The sequence below is a fragment of the Dermochelys coriacea genome, chromosome 2 (assembly GCF_009764565.3).
Source record: "Dermochelys coriacea isolate rDerCor1 chromosome 2, rDerCor1.pri.v4, whole genome shotgun sequence".
Taxonomy (NCBI): Eukaryota; Metazoa; Chordata; order Testudines; family Dermochelyidae; genus Dermochelys; species Dermochelys coriacea.
Window position 1 is genome coordinate 114,932,020 of NC_050069.1, and position 21,563 is coordinate 114,953,582.

At 40.4% G+C, this 21,563-nt stretch overlaps 1 protein-coding gene across 6 annotated transcripts in view; it reads right to left on the reverse strand.

Annotated features, from left to right (window-relative positions):
• PHACTR1 (phosphatase and actin regulator 1) overlaps nucleotides 1–21,563 on the reverse strand; it is a 450,172-nt gene that overhangs the window by 377,898 nt on the left and 50,711 nt on the right. The window contains exon 1 of one of the 6 annotated variants that reach the window (XM_043507026.1): nucleotides 5,163–5,181. The exons of the other annotated variants lie outside the window; for them this stretch is intronic. The gene's annotated coding sequence lies outside the window, so the exon portion shown is untranslated. Of the gene's footprint in view, nucleotides 1–5,162; nucleotides 5,182–21,563 lie in introns of those variants that run through there. 6 annotated transcript variants of the gene reach the window in all.

Below are 21,563 nucleotides of genomic sequence, written 5' to 3' on the forward strand. Positions count from 1 at the left end.
TGGATTGAGAACTGGTTAAAAGACAGGGAACAAAGGGTAGGAATAAATGGTAAATGTTCAGAAAGGAGAGGGGTAACTAGTGATGTTCCCCAAGGGTCAGTCCTAGGACCAATCCTATTCAACTTATTCATAAATGATCTGGAGAAAGGGGTAAACAGTGAGGTGGCAAAGTTTGTAGATGATACTAAACTGCTCAAGATAGTTAAGACCAAAGCAGACTGTGAAGAACAACTTCAAAAAGATCTCACAAAACTAAGTGATTGGGAAACAAAATGGCAAATGAAATTTAATGTGGAGAATATAAATGTAAAGGAATGTACATTGGAAAAAATAACCCCAACTATACATACAATATGATGGAAGCTAATTTAGCTACAACTAATCAGGAAAGAGATCTTGGCATCATCATGGATAGTTCTCTGAAGACATCCACGCAGTGTGCAGCGGCAGTCAAAAAAGCAAACAGGATGCTAGGAATCATTAAAAAAGGGATAGAGAATAAGATGGAGAATATCTTATTGCCCTTATATAAATCCATGGTACACCCACATCTTGAATACTGTGTACAGATGTGGTCTCCTCATCTCAAAAAAGATATACTGGCATTAGAAAAGGTTCAGAGAAGGGCAACTAAAACGATTAGGGATTTGGAACAGGTCCCATATGAGGAGAGATTAAAGAGGCTAGGACTTTTCAACTTGGAAAAGAGGAGACTAAGGGGGAGATATGATAGAGGTATGTAAAATCATGAGTAGTGTGGAGAAAGTGAATAAGGAAAAGTTATTTGCTTGTTCCCATGATATAAGAACTAGAGGCCACCAAATGAAATTAATGGGCAGCAGGTTTAAAACAAAAAAGGAAGTTGTTCTTCACTCAGCGCCCAGTCAACCTGTGGAACTCCTTGCCCGAGGAGGTTGTGAAGGCTAGGACTATAACAGGGTTTAAAAGAGAACTGGATAAATTCATGTTAAGTCCATTAATGGCTATTAGCCAGGATGGGTAAGGAATGGTGTCCCTAGCCTCTGTTTGTCAGAGGGTGGAGATGGATGGCAGGAGAGAGATCACTTGATCATTGCCTGTTAGGTTTACTCCCTCTGGGGCACCTGGCATTGGCCACTGTCAGTAGACAGGATATTGGGCTGGATGGACCTTTGGTCTGACCCAGTATAGCCATTTTTATGTTCTTATGAAACAGCAACACTTATCTATTCCATTACTGTACACACAGCATAAAACTAACTTAGGAGTTCAAAATGGTGCAGATGGAAAAAATTATAAGGCTAACTAAAAGGGTGGGGAGAGTACTAGCCACATGTTTCAAAAAGAGCAGACTAAATGCCCTCAAACATCTAAGCTTGTTCAATCACTTCATAGGACACCACTTCAGAATTTGTCTCTGCACTAAAATTACAATTCCATTTTGCAATATTCAGCTCAGATATAACATTCTGTTTGCACTTTCACAAAAAGATGAGTAAAGAAGAATGATCTCTTCCCTGATATAGCCATGTGATCTGAGCAACAGACAACAATTATTTATGTTATTAACTTTGCTTTCTTTTTTCCACCAATATAATCCTGTATATGTGTGTGAATTAGTAATACTCAGGGGAACCACCACTGTTTATTATATGGGATATGCTAGCAATCCTTTATGCATGAAGAAAAATCAACCCTATACACATGTAACCCACATATCTGAGCCAAAACTTTCAAATCTCAGTGCCTAAAAATAAGGATTTAGCAACTAGTTTGAGGCACTCAAGTTCGAAAACCCTGCTCTTGTTTTTTCTATCGAATAAAAAGTAGCAATCAAAAACAATTTGAGAGGTTGGCATGATATTTTAGGTTGATTTGCTCAAAATAGTAACAGCTGTTTCAGAACTGATGGCAATATTTTTTTGAACTACAGTATCAGCACTCTTCTGATTACCAAGCCCTTTTCCCTAGGGGACACTCACTGTGAAAATGTCTCAACAGACTATACGTTTGAAATGGAATTAAGTTCATTTATAGACATCATAACTCAATGTTGAATGTTCAAAGTAGGCTCTGAATTTGTATGCTCAATTTTATGTGTATGTACCTTTGAGCACCTGAGTTTATGCATCATAAAAATATTGTTTTATGCATGGAAATTGGCTGGTTAGAACTAATTATTCAATATGCACAAGCAAATGGTATTTGGCATCTTCAAATATAGGTTTTCAGAAGCACAAAAACTCAGGAACCAAAAAGTGGGTTTACATAATTCAGTTTCATAAAAATGTTGGCCCCCATGCTGCAAAGTGGTTTTCAGATTTCAGAGGCAACCTCTGTGTCCTCATAGAGGCCCCTAGGTAGATCAGCTAGCAGAAGTGAATTTTCAAAATCTCTTTTGAGCATTTGTCCCTTAGGGATTTATACTATTGCCAAGCACGTAGAATTTATTGGCACCACACATTCATGAAACAAACAAATTGAACATGAACCTTGTTAATTTGTGTTCCCAAAGGAGGATAGGTAGGAAAAAATAAATTGACGGCGCTTTTTCTAACCTGTGTGTTAATTATGTTGAGTTAATACATTTGCAGATTTGTACTATAATATTGAAAAAAGATCACCAGGACTCCCCAAATGCCGGCCATGATCAGAGAAACTGAACACTAGAAAAATTCCAAAATTTACCAAAATTAAGCATTATTCATAGATTCCAAGGCCAGAATTATTAATATTCCCTCTGTCTTTTAAGACCAAAAAAAGGAAAATGTCTTTTGCATTATCAATGAGAAAGTAAAAACAGGCAGCTGTACTGTACCACTGTTGAGCTGAAATATCTCTTATCTCCTAACTGAATATCACAGGTAGATAAAACCAGCATTGGCTAACCAGGGCTGGAACCTGTGCTGTTCACTAGGGAAGTAATAGAAACATTCCTCACAGGTTTTTTTTTAAAACCAAGCAATGACTGGGTTATTCCAATTTAAATTCTTAGGGCCAGGTCATGGCTTATCTACTTTTGCTGCATATGTGAGGAAAGGACTCAAAACTACCCTGCTACTTCCCCTGCTGTATAAATGCACAGGGAATGGGTAGAGTTAAGACTTCTCCCCCACTGACAAGCCCCCTGGCACAGCCAAACCAGGGGATAGACACTATGTCAGGTATGGGACTGGTGCAGAGTGTCACCCCCATAGCAGGGGGAAAACTCTGAATCATTGTCCATTTCTTGGTCTGCTCCTGGGGCAGCACAGCTACATGTTGCCCCATCCATAGGCAAAGCCAAAATGTAGTCCTTTGAAAGCATACACCTAAAGTTAAGGGCTTATAATAAAATTACTTTATTGTGTGCTCGTGTTTTGGAAATAAGTTTCAGCTTCAGTTTTAAAGTCAAGGTGTTGCTAAGAGTGGTGAGGATGAAGATATCAATATTTTGGTGATTAATTCATTTTAGCACAGAAACAAACCTTGTTTACATGCAGCAATAGCAACTACCTATTAAAATGTTATTACATGCCTGACAACCATGTACCTTGACCAAAGGTAATGATAAGCCACATTATTGCTATCCAGGAACAGCTAATTTCTGGAATTGTTGTTAATGGATTTTATTATAAGAGAATTTATCACTGAGTTAACATCGCTTGAAATAACTGTGTAATTTATATTAAAACTAGGGTTAAAATGCTAAGTTATCAGTGAGTATCAGCTAGAAATTCAAAATAAATTAGAAGTAATTTTGGAACTAGGTGATTGCATACTTCACATGAAGTCATTTGTGTGTGTGAGAAAAAGACTTGGCCAGAGGTTATAGATTTTTTCCCCCCGGGAAAGCATTTTGAATCTCCAATTAAATAATTGAGCAATTATATAAATTCCTAAACTTTATAATTTTAGAATTACCTGGGTTGAACTGCCAGTTCCAAAAACCTTAATTTGTACAAACATCAGCTGATAGGCAAGCTTCATTGACAAACTGATGAAATCTTGTATTAAAAAATCCACAATAATTCCATGTTAAACATCGAAATTACCAACCCAGAATACTATGGAACTCACATAAGTATCTACTTTGTGCTAAGACATCAATTTCAAGCTGTTACTCTGTTAAAATTTGAACATTCTGTGGTAAATACATTACCTTATGATAAATTCATCATACTTAGTTTTACAAGTTTAAATGACAGTATTTGACAATCAAATAACTATCTTTATTTCCCTTCTGAAATTTCATTGTTTATTTCTTTTTTGATTAACATAATGTAGAATTGCCAAGTCTGCATTTTGGCAAAGCAACCCAAATTTTCCTAAGCTCACAGAAAACATAGTATGGGAAATTTGTAGTTAAAAAAGGGAGGCAATGTGGCCTACTGGATCGGGACTCAGGAGACCTGGACTCTACTCCTGGTACTGCCTTTGGCTTGGTAGGTGTTTTTGAGCCAGCCACTTCATCGCTCTATGCTTCAGTTTCTCCCATTTGTAAAATGGGGAGAATGATACTGACTTACTTTGTAAAGCACTTAGATCTACTGATGAAAAGCACTATATAAGAATTTATCAGAAGTCCTTGTTCAATATGAATACATTTTCACCTTTATGTTCTTACAAAGGGCAGGATTATTTTAGATGATGTGGAAAAAGAGGAGGCAAGGCTTTGTAACAGCTGGGATGATTGGGGCAAAAGAGAAACAAGATTCATGCTAGCAATGGGCCTAATGCCCTTTTGAAGGGCATTGAAAAGAAACTCAAGTCCTGTCGCTTGGCAGTTTACCTACATGAACTTGGATTACTCACAACAGCTAGTTTTCCAGGATGCATGGGCAATCAGTATTTGCCTAATTTGGTTCCATAAAAAGCTTAGACTGTGTGAAAGTCACAGAAGGCTAATACTTTGAAATGCACAGCACCTCCTGCAACAAGCTGGGTGATATCAGGAGGAGGGTGCTCGGCTCCTTACAATACCAGGCTCTAAAAAGTAGGATGGAGAAGAGCAACTTTACCTTTTCATAGAGCAAAGCTGTTTTTTTTTAAATGAAGTACTTTAAAACAAGAAAAATCAGTAACTGACAATAATAGAAGCAAATGAAGGCAAACTTCAGCAATAGAAAGATCAGGCAGCGTCCTGTCAAAAGACTGCAATTCCATGTTATACAGTAGTTTTACAGGATCCTCTGAAGGCTTACCACACAATTATACCCCTGAGGAGGCTGAACAGGAGATGTGCCTCCCAAGCTGCAGAGCCTGCACTCACGCCTCCCCAAAGGCATTGGGGTGGGGAGCACTGAGCAGCATGAACAAGCAGGTGTAGCCAATACCCCCTAAGGAGCAGTGCTGCTGGAGCACAGGGATCCTCCTAGCCCAGTCACTCCATCTCTGGGGCTAGCAGCCCTAGTTAGCTATATACCCAACAGCTTGTGCCTAACTACAGCTGCTCCCTGAGCAGATGCACTGTAACTAGAGAGAGGAGGGTTCTCTGTGTCTCCCCACACATCCCAGCCATCATTTTGCCTTCCTCTCCATGCTTTAGCTCCTGCATCAATACCTATCTTTAGTGTATTATGTAAAACAAAAAGAAAATAAAAGACAGAATCCCAGTACAGATAAAATGAAGGGGAGTGCTAGATAATAACAATAAATAGTATTCAGTTAGGGAAAAGCAAAACATCCTTAGATTTTATAAATTATTATTATTTTTATTATTAGAGCTTATGCTCTAATAAATTTGTTAGTCTCTAAGGTGCCACAAGTACTCCTTTTCTTTTTGACGAATCACAGTAGTTTTTGGACAAAAACTTTTTTTTTTGACAAAAAATACAGATTTGGGTTGACTGAAACATTTGGCAAATTTGTATACAAATTGTGTTAGAACAGAACAATTCTGAAAAGTCAAAATGTTTCATTTGGACATTTTCAAAACAAAACGTTTTTGACTATTCAATTCAAAATGACTTTTCATTTTGAATTTTACTTCAATTTTTCAAAAGAGTAAAACACCCCTCAAAGACAACACAAAATGATTTGTTTTGGTCAAACAAAAGACCTGAAAGGATTTTTCCCCCCAACTTTTTCAGTTTGCTAAAAACTCAACACATTTTAATTTTGGGTTAACCCAAAATTGAATTTTTCCTCCTGATTTTTCGGTTTGGCCACTGAACTGAAAAATTGGTTATTCACATGTCTCTATAAAATACTACACTTTCAAAACATACTGTGAGATTTTAATACCCATTTAAACCACACCAAAATAGAAGTGTGTGGAACTATTTGTTGCAAGTATTTTGAAAAAAAAATTTGTTTGTAAACAGACTTTGATTTTTCCTAGTTTGTTATTCAAAATTGTTCAAGTGCAACACGATTCAGTGTATGAATTGCCTGTAAACTATTTACTTACATTGTCTCTGAGTGTTTGTGGTGGACTTTAGTCACTTTATCTGTTCCTTGACTAGATGATAAACCTTTTATAAAAAGTAGTAGAGAAATCTTAGAACTTGTTTGCACTAGCAATTGTTATTGTGTTTAAAATACTATTGAGGAAACTCAAGTTAGATGATTTATACAAATATACTTGCAGGCAAAACATCACTCATATGACATTCATGAAAAAGGAATGTAAAGCATCAAGAATAGTGTCAAAGTGAATTTGTGGCTTTTATTCCAACAAATGCTTTTTAAAGTGGTATTTTCCCAGTTCTAGACAGGATCTTGATTTCTAAGATTTTATCTGATAGACTTGCACATACTAAAGTACCTGGAGCTCGATTTATCTTTCTTAGACTAAAGTACTGGGTCAACATTGCAGAGATTCAAACCTTACGATTCCTGGAAGTCTGGGTAATTCAAACCACTATGCCATTCCCTGCATTTAATGAGAAGTCAAAAGAAATTTTGCGAGTTATTTACATGCTGTAAGTAGAGCTATTTTTAGCAGGATTTCCCCTCCTTTTTTAAGGAAGAATCACTGGGTAATCTATATAAAAATGGAAAGTGCCATGCAAACACAGTATTAAGAATTATGTAGTGTCAGACATTGATTTGCATTTCAGATACTCTTTATTTCTCTTGTTAGTGCAAACAGCTAGAACGTTCCTTGTGCTGTGATAACATAGAAGATATTAACTTGATTCTTGCACATGCCAGAAATGTCATTTGAAGCCTACTTTAACTCTCCAAATAGGGAAAAAGAGAAAATATGAAGAGGCAAACCCTCATTACCGCTCCAGAGAATACAATTCTCAGTGAGCACGGCTGGAAGTTGAAGCTTTGTTCAGAGTGAAAATAAAATGTAGATTTAACAGTGAGAATAATTAACCATTGGAACAATTTACCAAGTGTTGTGATGGATTCTCCATCACTGACCATTTTTAAATCAAGAGTGGATATATTTCTAAAAAATATATACTCTGTATTGCGGAAGTTCTATGGCCTTTGTTACACAGGAGGTCAGACTATATCAGAGGTGGGCAAACTGCAGCCCACGGGCCACATCCGGCCCACAGGACCATCCTGCCCAGTCCCTGAGCTCCTGGCTGGGAGGCTAGCCGCCGGCCTCTCCTCCTCTGCTCCTCCTCCCCTGCAGCCGCAGCTCACTGCGCCGCTGGTGCAATGCTCTGGGTGGCAGGGCTGTGAGCTCCTGGACAGCGCAGCTGCAGAGCCCGGCCTGACCCGGTGCTCTGTGCCGTGCAGCACAGCTGCCTGTCCTGGTGCAGCCACACCACCAGCCACCGGTGCTCAAGGCAGCACGGTAATGAGGCAGGGAGCGGGGGAGTTGGATAGAGGGTAGGGGAGTTCAGAGGGTGGTCACGGGCCGGGGGTGTAGATAGGGGTCGAGGCGGTCAGAGAACAGTGAACAGGGGGTTGAATGGGAGCAGGGGTCCCGTGGGGGGCAGTCAGGAAGGAGAGGATGGGTTGGATGGGTCAGCAGGGGGCAGTCAGGGGTGGGGGGCTGTCAGCGGCAGAGGGTCCAGGGTGATCAAGGAGAAGGGGTGGTTGGATGGGTCAGGGGTCCCGGTGGGGCAGTCAGGAAAGAGAGGGGAGTTGGATGGGGTGGCGGGAGGCTGTTAGGTGTGGGAGGTCCGGGGGCAGTCAGGGGACAAAGAGCGTGGGGTGTATGGGGCAGGAGTCCCGGAGGGGCCTTGAGGGGGCAAGAAGCAGGTGGGATCGGATGGGAACGGGGGATGGGCCATGCCTGGCTGTTTGGGGAGGCACAGCTGTCCCTAACCGGCCCTCCATACAATTTCAGAAACCCGATGTGGCCCCCCAGGCCAAAAAGTTTGCCCGCCCCTGGACTACATGATCACAATGGTCCCTTCTGGCTGTGGAATCTAAGAAGCTATGAATCTGAGAATTTGTTGGCCTTGTCTAGAGGTGGGCTCAAACTGCAAAGTTTGGATCTGGATTCGGATCAACACTTTGCAGAGGATTCAGATTCTGAGTTTTCGTTTGGCCTGTTTCAGAGTTAGGTTTGAAACCTCCCAAAAGTTCAGAGGAATTTGATTTTGGGGCTCTGGTTCAGTTCCAACTCTACTCTGTTCCGCTGCGTCACCACAGTATTGTTATTGAGCTCCTTTTCTCTATTTGCCTTGTATGCTACCCAAGGTTTAACTAGTCATCTCAAGATTATCACTGAATTTAATTCAAGTGCTGATAATTTTACCTATCCACTCATACTAGGTAACCTCCAACGTCAAAAGTCTTGGATATCTTTAAAAAAAAAGCCACAAATCTGAGAATCTGCAACTTGAGTCCTCTGATAACCAAGACAAATGTCCAGCCTTATGTATACTACACAAGAATGAACTGGAGAAGACACTTAGCAGTTTGCTATGGCTTTGCAACACATCCAGAGAAGCAGGGCTTGCATTGAAATACCTAGACAGGATCTCTTATTGCACAGATTTTGCATCAGTGTATTTCTCCCTCCAGCAATCCTCCCTATGTATTTAACATTGGTACCCTAGATTTTTCTCGTCTTTATGTTTGACTCACTGCTCAAAACTTATAATCTTTTCTCCACTTAATTACCAGATGTTATACTTTAGGAGAGTGGGATGGTATTCATGAATCTGCAAAGGCGTGTTACAGCTAACTTCTGATTCAGAAGGACGTGTTACTTCTGAGCTCATTAAATCTAAACCACACTTTTATTTCTTTTAATTTATTTTTAATTAATGTGCACATGGTCTTTTATCTTGGAATCCAAATACAAATGAAAAATCAATACAGTACTACCCACAATGAAACACAAAGGAAATCTAATGCCAAACCAAGTAAATATGTCCTACATTTTCCTCTGAAGGCACCTAAACTCAGTCTCTGGCAACGTACAATCCTAATGGAGAATTCTCTACTGACAAAGTTCTGATGCTCTCCCTGGAGAGTTCATTTTCCATGACACCTTCATCAATTAATATGTGTGAGAATTCATGTTTGTTCATGTTGGATGTATGCAATTGATCTTGGAAATTGAAATCCTTTATCAAGCCAACAGTGAGGCACAGCTGAGGCAGTACATGATGGGCAGAAAATCCAATATCAGATCTCTATAGGTTATAAGAGTTAATTCATTCACTTTCAGTCCTACCCCAAATTGGGCCAGTTGCAGTGAAAGTTTACTGGAATTAAAAATGAGCAATCTGGCAGGCATTAGTGCAAGACATTATATGAGCTCTGAGATGTAGCTGATGTCCTCTGCGGTCTTTTGTTCACCTGAGCAGAAATGTGATTACTATGTTAATTTTGCATGTGAATACTGGAGACATTAAAGAAATTATCCTAAGAAAAAAATTGAGGAAAACTCTTGATTATATTTAAGGGACTTTGAATTTCTATTTGTTTAGGAAGGACAGTCACCCAAGCTCTTTATACATAAATTTTGATTCAATTCCAGAAGTTAAAATACAGCATCTAATTTCAAGATTCTGAAACATACTGTATTAAAATATAATTAACTTCATACTGTGCCACATGTTATTGTAAAGGTTACTAATTTTTATTAGACTAGCAATTAGATCTCAGATTTTAATCTTTTACTAGCATTTTAAAGATATAGAAGATGGACCAAACCTGCCCTGTCTACATTCCATCCTACAAACTTGGGGACAGGTAGGGAGAGAACATAAATCTTGAGCCTGAAATCACAAGGATTTTCATCTAACAGAGCTCCAAGACCAATCACCACCTTGCTTTGGTGTGGGAATGCTAGTGACACATAGTTGTCTTTGAGCTGTGTCTGGTTTTATGGCCTGTTTAGAAAGAGAAAATAAATCCTACTGGCACCGGTGGAATTGTGACAGCCAGAACTTTTGCTAGTGTAAATCAGGATAGCTCCATTGAGGAGCTTGCCCGAGATCTTCAAAGGTTGCAACAGGTGAATAACCATCCAGAGTTCTAGATGCTTTTCCAGATCAAACCACTATTCCAAACCTTTTAGAGGGTCTATCATCACTAATTTTTAATATGTTTGTGCTGGCTTTGTGTGTGTGTGTGTGTGTGTGTGAGACAGACAGACAGACAGACTCATACACACAAATTTGGGGTAGTAAATTTTTATTTCTCCTGTAGGCTTAGAAGCAGAACAAGAATTACATAAACTAGCAAAACCCTCATATTTCTTTCTGAGTGCTATCAAAGTAAGCAGGGGAAACTTAAAAATATACCCTATATTCCAGCTCTATAAATTCAAAACATAACAACTGACCAGATTCTGGCAAAACCCATGCTAACATCCATCGTTTCTATTATACCCATTCCAGAAATGGGTACCACTTCCACTAGTTAATAAATATTTCATATATTCCAATAGGTTTAATCCCTGAGGCTTTAAGGTCTGTTTCAGTGACATTTAAATGTGAAGAACTGTAAGAAGGTAGAATGTGCATGTTTGGTTTCAGAATGCAAAATTAAATAGAAAAAAAGGAATATTACCTTTTAAAAAACAGGTGTGTAATGGTAAAGTATGGATTTGTCATCCAGTCTCTATTTGAAATATATTAACAACACAAAAGCTAATAAATATTTTCAGTTTGATCTGCAAGGCAAAAGTACTATCAATATTTATGCAAAGGCGTGTGAATGTTTTTATGATTGTGATCTGCAGCATATTAATTAGGGTTGGAGGGGAAGGAACCCTGAACCTGAACCATTAAACAGCATCAGGCAAAGGTTAAAGAAAATAATCTTTTGAAATACAGTAGTGTATAAGAGCATACATTTGAATGCATAGCCAAGAGAACCTCTATCATCTTCTTTATGATGATAGCAATGACCTGATCCTGCTTAGCACCTCCCGAGTAGTGTTGAGGGCTTCCATTCCCCCTGAAGTCAATAAGAGTTGAGTGTGCTCACCACGTCTCAGGGGGCACTCAGCACCTTGCACAACTGGAAACCAAGTTTTCTCTGAGGACTAAACTATCACAGCCCTTAATTGGGAAATAAGTGGGTGTCAGGACCCATTATCCCCATCCTTACTCAGACTGTGACTCCTGCCATGCCATGGCAGAACAATGCATCTGGTACTGTCCCTCCAAGCAAATGGGAAGGGGGGGCATGGAGAGGAAGGAGCCTTAGCTCCCCTATAGCCCCATTAGCTGGCCAAAACAAACGGATGGGGAGATAGTGGGTAGGGGAAGGCAGTACGAGGAGCCATGACTCCACACCCTGCTAACTGGCCAGAGTAGCTAGCTCTGGGGAGTAAATTGCTCCATGAAAAGTGGTAAAATAACTTATTCCCATCTCTGAGTGAGTGGGGAGCAGGGAAGGAATAGTGACTGCTTGAGTCACACTTTTTTGTATGGTCTGCTCTTCAGGCAGTATGATTACATGCTGCCTTTTCCTCAGGGCAGGACACGTTGTAAAGTTGCAATCTACTCCTGAGTGTTTAAATTCGCTACTAGCATAGTGGAGTTACAGAAGCTTAATATCAATCAAACGGCACCTGCTTTCCACCTGTGGTGAATTTGTCTGCTTAACATATTGCTAAAATAAGGAAGAAACAAAATGACTAATGGGGGAGGATGTGATAACTTAGTATTTCATTTCCACAAGATTTTGAAATTAACAAATGGAAAATGTGAATTTAAAAGTACAGTTCAACAAAACAGTCAAACCACTAAATACAGGAGATTGGGTGCAATCCAATAATTTCAAGCAAAAAGTTTTTACCCTCTTGTCCCTAGAAGTAGTCCCTTCCAGGTCAGGGGAGAGACAGGTCTGGGTAAGTCTGCACTGTTGGTACCAATGCTGTACAGTCCTCTATGAATAAAGAGGACTTCATTCTCCAGGGCTGGAAGTACAGCAGCTTTCGTGAAAAACGCAAAAGGGCAAGCCACTCACTGGCAGGACTGAATATTCTGTGCTTACATCTATTGCTTTGGGCCCATGTGCACATATTTTGTGTGTAACATAGCAATCTATTTTATTTTAAATGTAGCCCTAAAAAGTTTCCTTTTGCCTTTTAGCCACCTTACAGATAATGGGTCTCAGGTATTTAGAAAGCAGCAGGGACACAACTTTGCACAGATTTAACAGAATGGCTGGTACTACACAGAGCAGAGAGCTCAACGTTTGGCATAGCCAAACCATCATTGGCTTTAATAACTATTCTCCTCTGCTCCACTTGCCACTGCTTCACATATTTTTTTATGTCTAAAGTAAATCCAGGCAATCTATTGTACCTAATCACATTTCGGTCTATAACAAGCCTCAGATAAAATATACGGTCAGCAAATGCCAGCTGATTAATTGCTTTCCCTTTCCTATCCCTTCTCTCTTCAACGAGTTGAACAGTGTCTGTAGCCTCCCCAGTTTAAACTTTCCTTCATTTAGCATGAGATTTAATACACTCATTATTATTTCTCATAAAAGGTTATTTCAATTTGCATACATGCATATCCATGCTTCATGATTTCCTTTGATTTTCTTTCCAGGTCCACAGGATGTGTCAGGCAATAATACCTTGACAGAACAGCTCCAGATAATGAAACATAGTTAAGTTCCAATCTACAATACAAATTGGAACCCTTTTTGTAATCTGATGTGGGCACAACCGTGTTGTAACTTGGTTTGCTACTAAGGTTGTATTTGTAGTGTAGACATGGCCTTAGTTAACAGACAACAGTTGGCAGTGAAGGGTCAAATGCAGCAAGCACTGGGCTGCAAACAGCTATTTATTCAATTTACTCAAAATCTGCTGAGCTTCTGATGCTTAATTAAAAGTGGGATCCCTTCTGAGTACAGCCTGCACTGGCTACCCCACTGTGAGGCTTAATTGGAGAGAAATTTTGCATGAAACAATTGAGGCTTATGAAGAACTGAAGTGCAGGTAAGGCAGCAGGGGTTGGTGTATTCCGAACACCTATAACACAGTCATTATCAGGCATCTAAAGAAATAACATGCCAATGTGACTGGGAAATTCAAACAGTAGGACATGAATTATTCCATATTTTGTTTTATCTGTGTTTGCTGTCAATGAAACAATGCAATATACAGATGTTTAAGTTCAGCAGGTCTGTGGCTGTTGGATCATTATGCAACTCTGGTAGACATAATTTCTAAGAAGGTTGCTTGTGCAGACACCAGCCCATAAAACACATGGGCCACATGCGTAATTATCTACAGCAGAGAGCAAAGTAGCACTTCATACATTTAAAAAGACTTCTTCCAGTAACAATCCACCAAGACTGTTGTCTGGGCTACTCAATAAGTGCATGGCCATGGAAACAGAATGATGTTCAGAGGATTGGAAATGGTATTCAGAGCCTTTCACCTGAAGGCCACCAGTTCAGATCCATTCCAGTTTAACAGCAGTGACTAATAGTCATTACCATCTAGTGGCTTTTCATCAGCTTACGTGAAAGGAGTTGGTGGTCTCAGTCTACTTGCTAGCATGGAGAGATGTCTACATCTCCATCCCATCCACGTCAGCCTTGATTTGCAGTCTCAACAGAGGTGCTAAGGATTGAATGGGCACTGAAACTAAACCTCCCTCTTGTCCCTAGAGGTAGTCCTTCCAGGTCAGGACTGAGACACATTTGCAAGGGGCTACACTGCCACTCCACATGGTACGTCTGTTCTCTGGGTGAATACAGGATTTCATTTTTCAGGACTGGCTAGTCAGAATGACCGCTCAGTTTTACTTACAAAATATGTGCACACTATGCACTGTACCACCTTCTCTTGATTTTTTCTGGGCATAAAACCAGAGGTATTAGTAGGTTCAATATAATACTATCAAGTGCATTTTAGCATGGAATATTAGTAGCTTATGGGCATAATATTTGCTGCAATCATATTTTCAGTAGCTAGTCTGACGCACAAGTAACTGAGCAGATAAAGACATTCTCAGTTTTCTGAATAGAATCTTTTTATGTTGATGAGTCATATATTGATGAGAAACATTGTTAAATATATTTATAAATAATGTATTGCTTCTAGATTCCTGATGAGAATAACCAAAGACAAGTGGCCCCTAGGGAATCCATCCCAGGTTTTACACTGAGCCAAATTCATTCCAGGGCAGGACTTTGAGTAGTATGATCAGTGTTGTGTGAATACTCAAATGGTGCAGGCATGATCAATAAAACCCTAGTTATATACCTCAATATTGAGTCTTGGTGCTTTGATTTTAGTAGCTTCTCAGTAGCCGGGACCCATCACTAAGCATACTAACACCCACTGTATTATGGCAGTGAGATCTTCAAAGAGCTTCAGCAGCCTAGTTTAGCCTGAATGATCTTCTTGGTCGGACTTCATGGTGTCTTTCTTTAATCAGTGTATGCTTTTAATATTTTCTTCAAACTTACTGGCCTATATGCAGAGTGCAGGATAGGGATCATTTTATAGTTTCCTGCTTAGTCTCGTTATGCTTTAAAAAAAAAAAGTTAAACCTGCCATGCTCTAATCTTCAAACATTCCAAAAGTAGTACACATCTTAAATGTGTCTATTAAAAGTTTACATGTTTTATCACTCACTCTCAATAGTCTCATATGCATGTAGTGCCCTTTATGTTCCCAACATATCTAATTATTTTAATCATTGATTTGGCAGTTGTCCTAAACCCAGCTCATTTTCATATCAGGTCATCTTTACTCTGTAGCATTAAACCCAGATTGATAATTTTTACCTGAATCTTTTAGGTAAAGCAGAAAACTATCAGGGAATAGAACAGCCACAGGAGGCCTGGCTGCCCTGGCCCTGCTTTGTGCTGCATGATGTCTTAGCAAAATAAACATAAGTGGTAATGGCTTAATTCTACCTTCTTGATTACAAGGCACCAATGCACTTCCATAATGCATTCAATCAAACTAGAATATCTCCTCCTTACTTTCTCCCTGGATAACTTGGCACAAAGTGACTGAATCTGAGTTCCATTTTCGCTCCCCGATTCTCTGGTCTGCTCAGCTCTGCTCGAGCCCCAGCTCTGGCATGAGTCAGAGTAGCATAAGGGCAGCTCTAACTTATTCCCTAAAGTTCCATACATCAGTTGGAGATTGAGTTAGCGAAGCTCCACAATAACCCCCGTGCTGGGGATGGGTTTGGCACACCTCAAAACACACTCCCTAGGCGGGGGATTGGTATAGTGGAGCTTTGTCTCATCTGCTACATATAGGGATGGAAGCAACTGGTGCAAGAGTCAGCTCTCACCTGCATCGGCATATGACTCAGCAGCACAAGCAGACCCTGCTCAGAACATTCAGAATGGCTTTACTGTCAGCTCAGTCATTTGGGCTACAGAATTCTCAAATGAACAGTTATGGCCAGACTCTGCCTCCCCTGTGCCACACAAGTAGTGCAAAGGAGCCAGTTCAGCTGTGAGAATCAGGCCTCTAGGGTCCAACAGTTGCTCTAATATTTGGTGCATGAGGGAGATGGATCAGCTGCCTCTTTGAAACTGTCGCCTCCTATCTCAGATGCTGCAGAAAGCCTTCTACAGTATTGGGGGGAGGGCTAGGAGATAGACATCAGCCCAGCCTCTTCATCCTCACAAACCACAGAAAATCCAACACTATCTTTTAAATCAGAAACACTAACTTTTGCAGTGGTCCTGCCTTTTTGCATGGCAAATCCCATTAAGATGAGGAAAATGTCTGTAACCATTAGCAGCCAATGAAATCACAATGTTTGGGAGTTAAAGGGAGCCGGGGACCATCATAGAAAAGAGGAAAAGGGACTTTGTGTAGATGATCCTAATCTGTTGCAGATTTCCTCAGATACACAGCTTCTGGAAGTGCCATTTATTCTGTGAGAGGTAAAACCTCAGGAACAGTACATGGAAACCACCATAAGGTGATCCTTGCAGAACTTTCCTCTCCCCTTGCAACCTTTATCTCTTCCCCGGAGTATAAAATTCACTTCTGCTACTAGCAGTAAATAAAATACAAACAATAAATAAATAACCCTTTCTCTGGGTCTCCTGTCTTCTCTTTGGCTGCCATTTAAAATCACAAGATCTTCAGAGGAAGAATTGTCTTGATCTTTATGTCTTGTACACTGCTGAGCATATACCATTGCCAGCTGTATACCCATAATAAATGCTATATGCCCCCTTTTGACCTATTCCAGTTACTATGCAGGGGAGCTAGCAGCCATTAGGGTTGCCAGTTTTTGACCTGAAAGTCCAGTTGAAAAGGGAACCTGGCAGTTTCTGATCAGATGTACCGACCAGACACCAACAGTCTGGTTACCATGGATGGGAGTGGGAAGGAGCATGCTGGGTCATCAACCCATGCCAGCTCCTGCTCAGCTGCAGCCGCCTCCTACCTGCATCTTGTGGGAAGGCAGGTTCTATATCAGGTTGCAGCTCTGAAGCAGAGGGAGCCCAGCAGGGGGGAAGAGGGGAGAGGATGCAGCTACAAGGGATGGGGAGGGATGAGCAACAAGCGATGGGAGGAGTGAGCCCGGGCGGGGCCTCAAGGAAAAGGCAGAGTAGGGAGCAGGACCTTTGGGGTCCAGCTGTCAGCAATTAGAAAGTTGTCAACCCTATCTCGGCAGCCAGCAGCAACGGTCTCGTTAAGGCAGGAACAGGTTTTCCTGTGTTCTCTTGTCTCACTTGTCATTTTTCTCCCTTGTGTTTATGCATGCAACATTTCTTCCCTGTGCTGTGCAGGATCAAGCCCTCACTACTACATTATGGAATACTATGACCAATTATGAAAACCAAGCTAGGATTTTCCAAAAATGAGCAAGCCATTTTGTGATGCAGTGTGCTTGTTTCTGCGATGGTGTTTGTTCACTCACTCCTGTAAATTTCAGCAATTTGCAACAGGTTTCCCAGTCATTACTGCAGAGTAGGCCCCAATCCAGCAAGCATTTAAGCACGGGTATAACTTTGTGTATTCATAATGCTATTGAAGGAACTGAGTGAAATTCTACTGTACTAACAACATTGCTCCCTGCAGTGTAAGAACACTAGGAAAAGTTCATTCTCAAGCCTAATACATTCAGGAAATAGCATCTTTCAGTGAGGCACTTCAATACCATAGTTTTTACAGTATTTAACAATCACACTTTTCTCCAGAAAAAAGAGGGTATGTGATGATAACCAGAAAATGCAGCTCTAAAAATAAATCAAATAAATCTTTGAAAACTGTCTGTAAGTGAGAAGTTCAGCTAGATCCTTGACTGCAAGATAGTGCTTGCTAATAATAGCAAATGAGTAGGCACAGTCAAGGCTGAAAATTTCTGAAATGCTTTGACTGCTGGCTTTTTCAGAGAAGCACTTATTGAGGCTACCATTATGGGGAAAAGGCCATGTAGTCAGAGGTGCTTTGATGGCTTCTGAGTCATAAAAATTCCAGATGTATAGGTATATATCTAGTTAGTATGTGGATTGATATAGCACACAGAAGAGTTTAACAAGAACAATATTTGTATTAAATTTATTTTTAAAGAAAAGATGTTAAGCAAACTAAGTCATAAATAGAATCAAATTGCATGTGTTAAAGTCGAGGCCAGTAGATTGCAGGCTCAGGAAGGATTCCCCCCACCCCCCCCATGTACACCATCACACAATTAGATGGGGCATTATACATTTTTGTTTTTTAAAATCCCCCTATCAACTAGTGCAAAAAGAATGATGCTGGATTAGATGGATCAAAGATCTGCTCTGCTATGGCTAATCCTGCATCCCTTTGCCTTCTAGAAGATGCTCTTTTTGTAAAATTCTGTGGGCCAAATCTTTAAAGGTACTGAGCACTTGCACCTCCCACTGACTTCCACAAGTGATTGGCAGCTCCCAGGGTAGAGCCCTGAGTATTTAGGTAAATCCACAGTGAATGTGTTGTGGCTGTATTATTGCCACACTTTGGGTACTTTATTATCCACAAGGCTAAAGCATGAATACCACACCAACCTAGACACTGGCAGTCACATTAAATCACATTTGCTCAAAGACTGGTGCTTAAACTGCCTCCAAAAATTGTATGTGCACTGTCATGTAATTTTAGGTACACAAACAGGCACTGAGATTCCATGGTGATAGGAGTCTTAGAAAAATCCACAGAGTTGGTATAAAGAGCATGGGTAATTCCATATACAAAAATGTAAGCATTCACTCCTGTGTGAAACAGGCACACGCAGCAGCTGCATGGACAAAATTTACAGGAGTAACTTAAATTCCAGCCAAAGGAAATTTGGCCACCTCAAATTGCTCCTGGATTAGTTTGAATGGATCATTTGACAGCCAATGACTAGCAGATAGAAAAGCCAGGGAAATCTGCCCCTCTTTAAACTGCATCCTGGGTCTAAATACTCAATTTCCCAGCCTGAATAGAACCTCTCATATACTTTCCTACTGTTTGAATTAGCATTTGTTAAATATGTTACAATGCCTGGATTGCTGTTTGAAGTACTTTGTGAAGTTTCCCCATTTTATGAATTTCCTGCAGGGAGCTGAGTGCACTTCCTCTACAGCATGTACTAGCTCTCACAATTCAGAGACAAGGGATCATTTTGGGGACCTGAATTAGAATCCTTCACATTTTGCAATAACTTGCCAGGTGAGACCAATTCAAAATTTTCCAGCAGAAAACAGAAAATGTGATTTGATTGGATTATTATTTTACATTGGAAAAAAACAACAAAAGGCTTGAGTGGGTGGTGATTTCCCTTTCTTTTCATTCTGCCTAGGTCACTGGCTAACAGCTTTCCATAGCCTTGTCCTTGTGATCTCATTCAAATTACTTTCTGATGTTCTTTTTAAAAAGCTGAATCAGAAGTGCTGTTTCCTTTCCCTTTCATTCCTTCTTTTATAACTGTTTCCCCTGGCAGCAGGAAACAAATCTTGTAACTAAAGCTAAGGCCCTTTAGACCTCACATTTGTACTTAAGGCTATTTGGAACTTTGGTGACCACAGCAATAATACTCAGATCCTCCTGCTCAAAAAGCACAACTGCCTAGCACTTGAGAAAAAGAAGAATCTCCTAGGCAGAGTCAATGACACGCAGCTGAACAGGTCTGATTCCCTCCAGTAGAGGGCAGCAATATGTATACACGCTAGACAATTCATTATCTAGATATCCCCCACAGTAATGGTGATACATTTCAGTGCTTGAATCTGTGTTTAAAGACAGAGTTAAAACAGTTCTTTTAAAGAAACCAAAAAACACTAGAATTTACAAATTTCAAAAACTAGTATACTATGTAAAATGCCTCTAAACCAAAAGCAAACCAATAGGAGGATATAACAAGAGTTCAGTGCAATATTGCCAGGCTAGAAGTGGAACTGGACAATCAATTAAAGTTTCACTTATTGTTCCTCACCTAGCTAATGTAAATTTAAATTTCACTTCATCATACCGATAATAAGCTAATGTAAATTTAAATTTCACTTCATCATACTGATATTTCAGCTCTCCTTGTCACTTAGAGATTTGCAGCACCAGAGCTGCACGGGCCTGTCATTTAACACCTCTCACAGAAATGAGTCATCCACATTCTGACTCACTAGTTCCACTTGACATACATTTTCTTTAATTTTAAATCACACAAAATTATCTGAGTGGCAGCCAGCAGCAGCCCTGTGATTTCTTTGCTTGTGGATCATCATGCCTAATTTCTGAGCACTATACTCAGAAGGTTTCACTGTATGGCAAATGTAAGAAAAAAACATTTTATTTCTCATAAAAATTTAATAAAGATTATCTTTTGCATGTCTACAGCATCTTTCATTTGAGGATCTTGAAGCACTTCACAAACACTGGTTAAAGGTTCACATTGTTATTGTGAGATCTCTGAGCAGAGCTAGCGTAGGAGGTTTATGAATTGATCCTTACAGCTTGATTTGAAGGGGCTGACAGCAAACCACCCCCTTCATGTTCAGTTTAGAAGATCAAATTAAATGAACGTGAATTTCCATGGGGAACAGTTCAACCCTTTCCCCTCTAGCCAGCTACTCACAACCAGCCCTCCCACCTCATCACCTTTGATGTCTTCAGGGGAAAGGCAGTCTGATTGTCAGCCCCTCTGGCTGACACCCTGGCACAATGATGGACCCTTCTCTACCTTCAGGGTGTCCCTCCAGCAGGATCTTTGGGTTTGTCCTTCTGTAGGCACTATGCACCAATGGGGGAAACCCTTGCTATCAAGGAGCCTCTTCAGGGGCTGACAGATGCCCCAAGATTGCTAGTGTTGTAGGGCTATGAAAACAATTTCCAGTTAATACGTGGCCTATTCTCTTATTTAGATCAAGTGGTGGGAATCAGGGGGACTCATTCTGTCTTAGTTCATTAAGGGAGCTAGCTAACAAAGGAAGTGGGAGGGTTTCTCTGGCTTCTGCTGCACTGAGATTCTGGGTTCACTGCCTTCAGATTCTCAGAAGCCCCTAGCAGAATGGTGGGGAGGGAATAGTAGACCTTATCGGACAGACACTTAAAGAATCTGCTGCAAGTGGAAGCGGCCATCTGGTGGACTCTGAAAATTGGTGAATTAGCTATCTGGATGGAGCAGGCCCCTGGGCAATGTAGCTGAGCACTGGGTTTGGCTTCAGGATAGCTGTGTAAATTTAGGAATGTCAAAGCTCATATTCAGACATTTTTGCAGCCCCGGGCTGATGTTCATGAATACAACAAACATGAACATGGCCCAAATCTATGGATAAGTATTATTAGCTCCTGGATATATTGAGGCAGAGATTCGGGGTCTCATAGTTGTGTCTATTAGGAGTAACTACAATGAAGCTGACAAAGTCATACTGCTATTACACCAAGGTGAGGAGAATCAGGACTCAAATGACTTGCCCAAAGCCTCACAGCAAATCAGAAGAGACAAGAACAGAACCCAGAAGTCCTGAGGGCTAATACTCTGTTCCCACCAGCAAGCATGCCACCACTGCTGCTCCCTCATGCTGTGTACTGTTATTGAAACACTAGTATCTTTTCAAGAGGCATTTTCTAAACAGAACTGATAACTTTTGAACTTCACGCACTGCCAGACGCTTTTGCTGAGGAGCCTAAAATGGGCTGTTAAACTCAAAATATGGAATATTTGTCTTCTGATACCAATTGCTTAGTAGCAGAAACCTTGTTTTCTTAATGTACTTACTAGCAAGTTGGGAGAAAACTGGATTGATGTGTAAATGAGGCGTGTGCC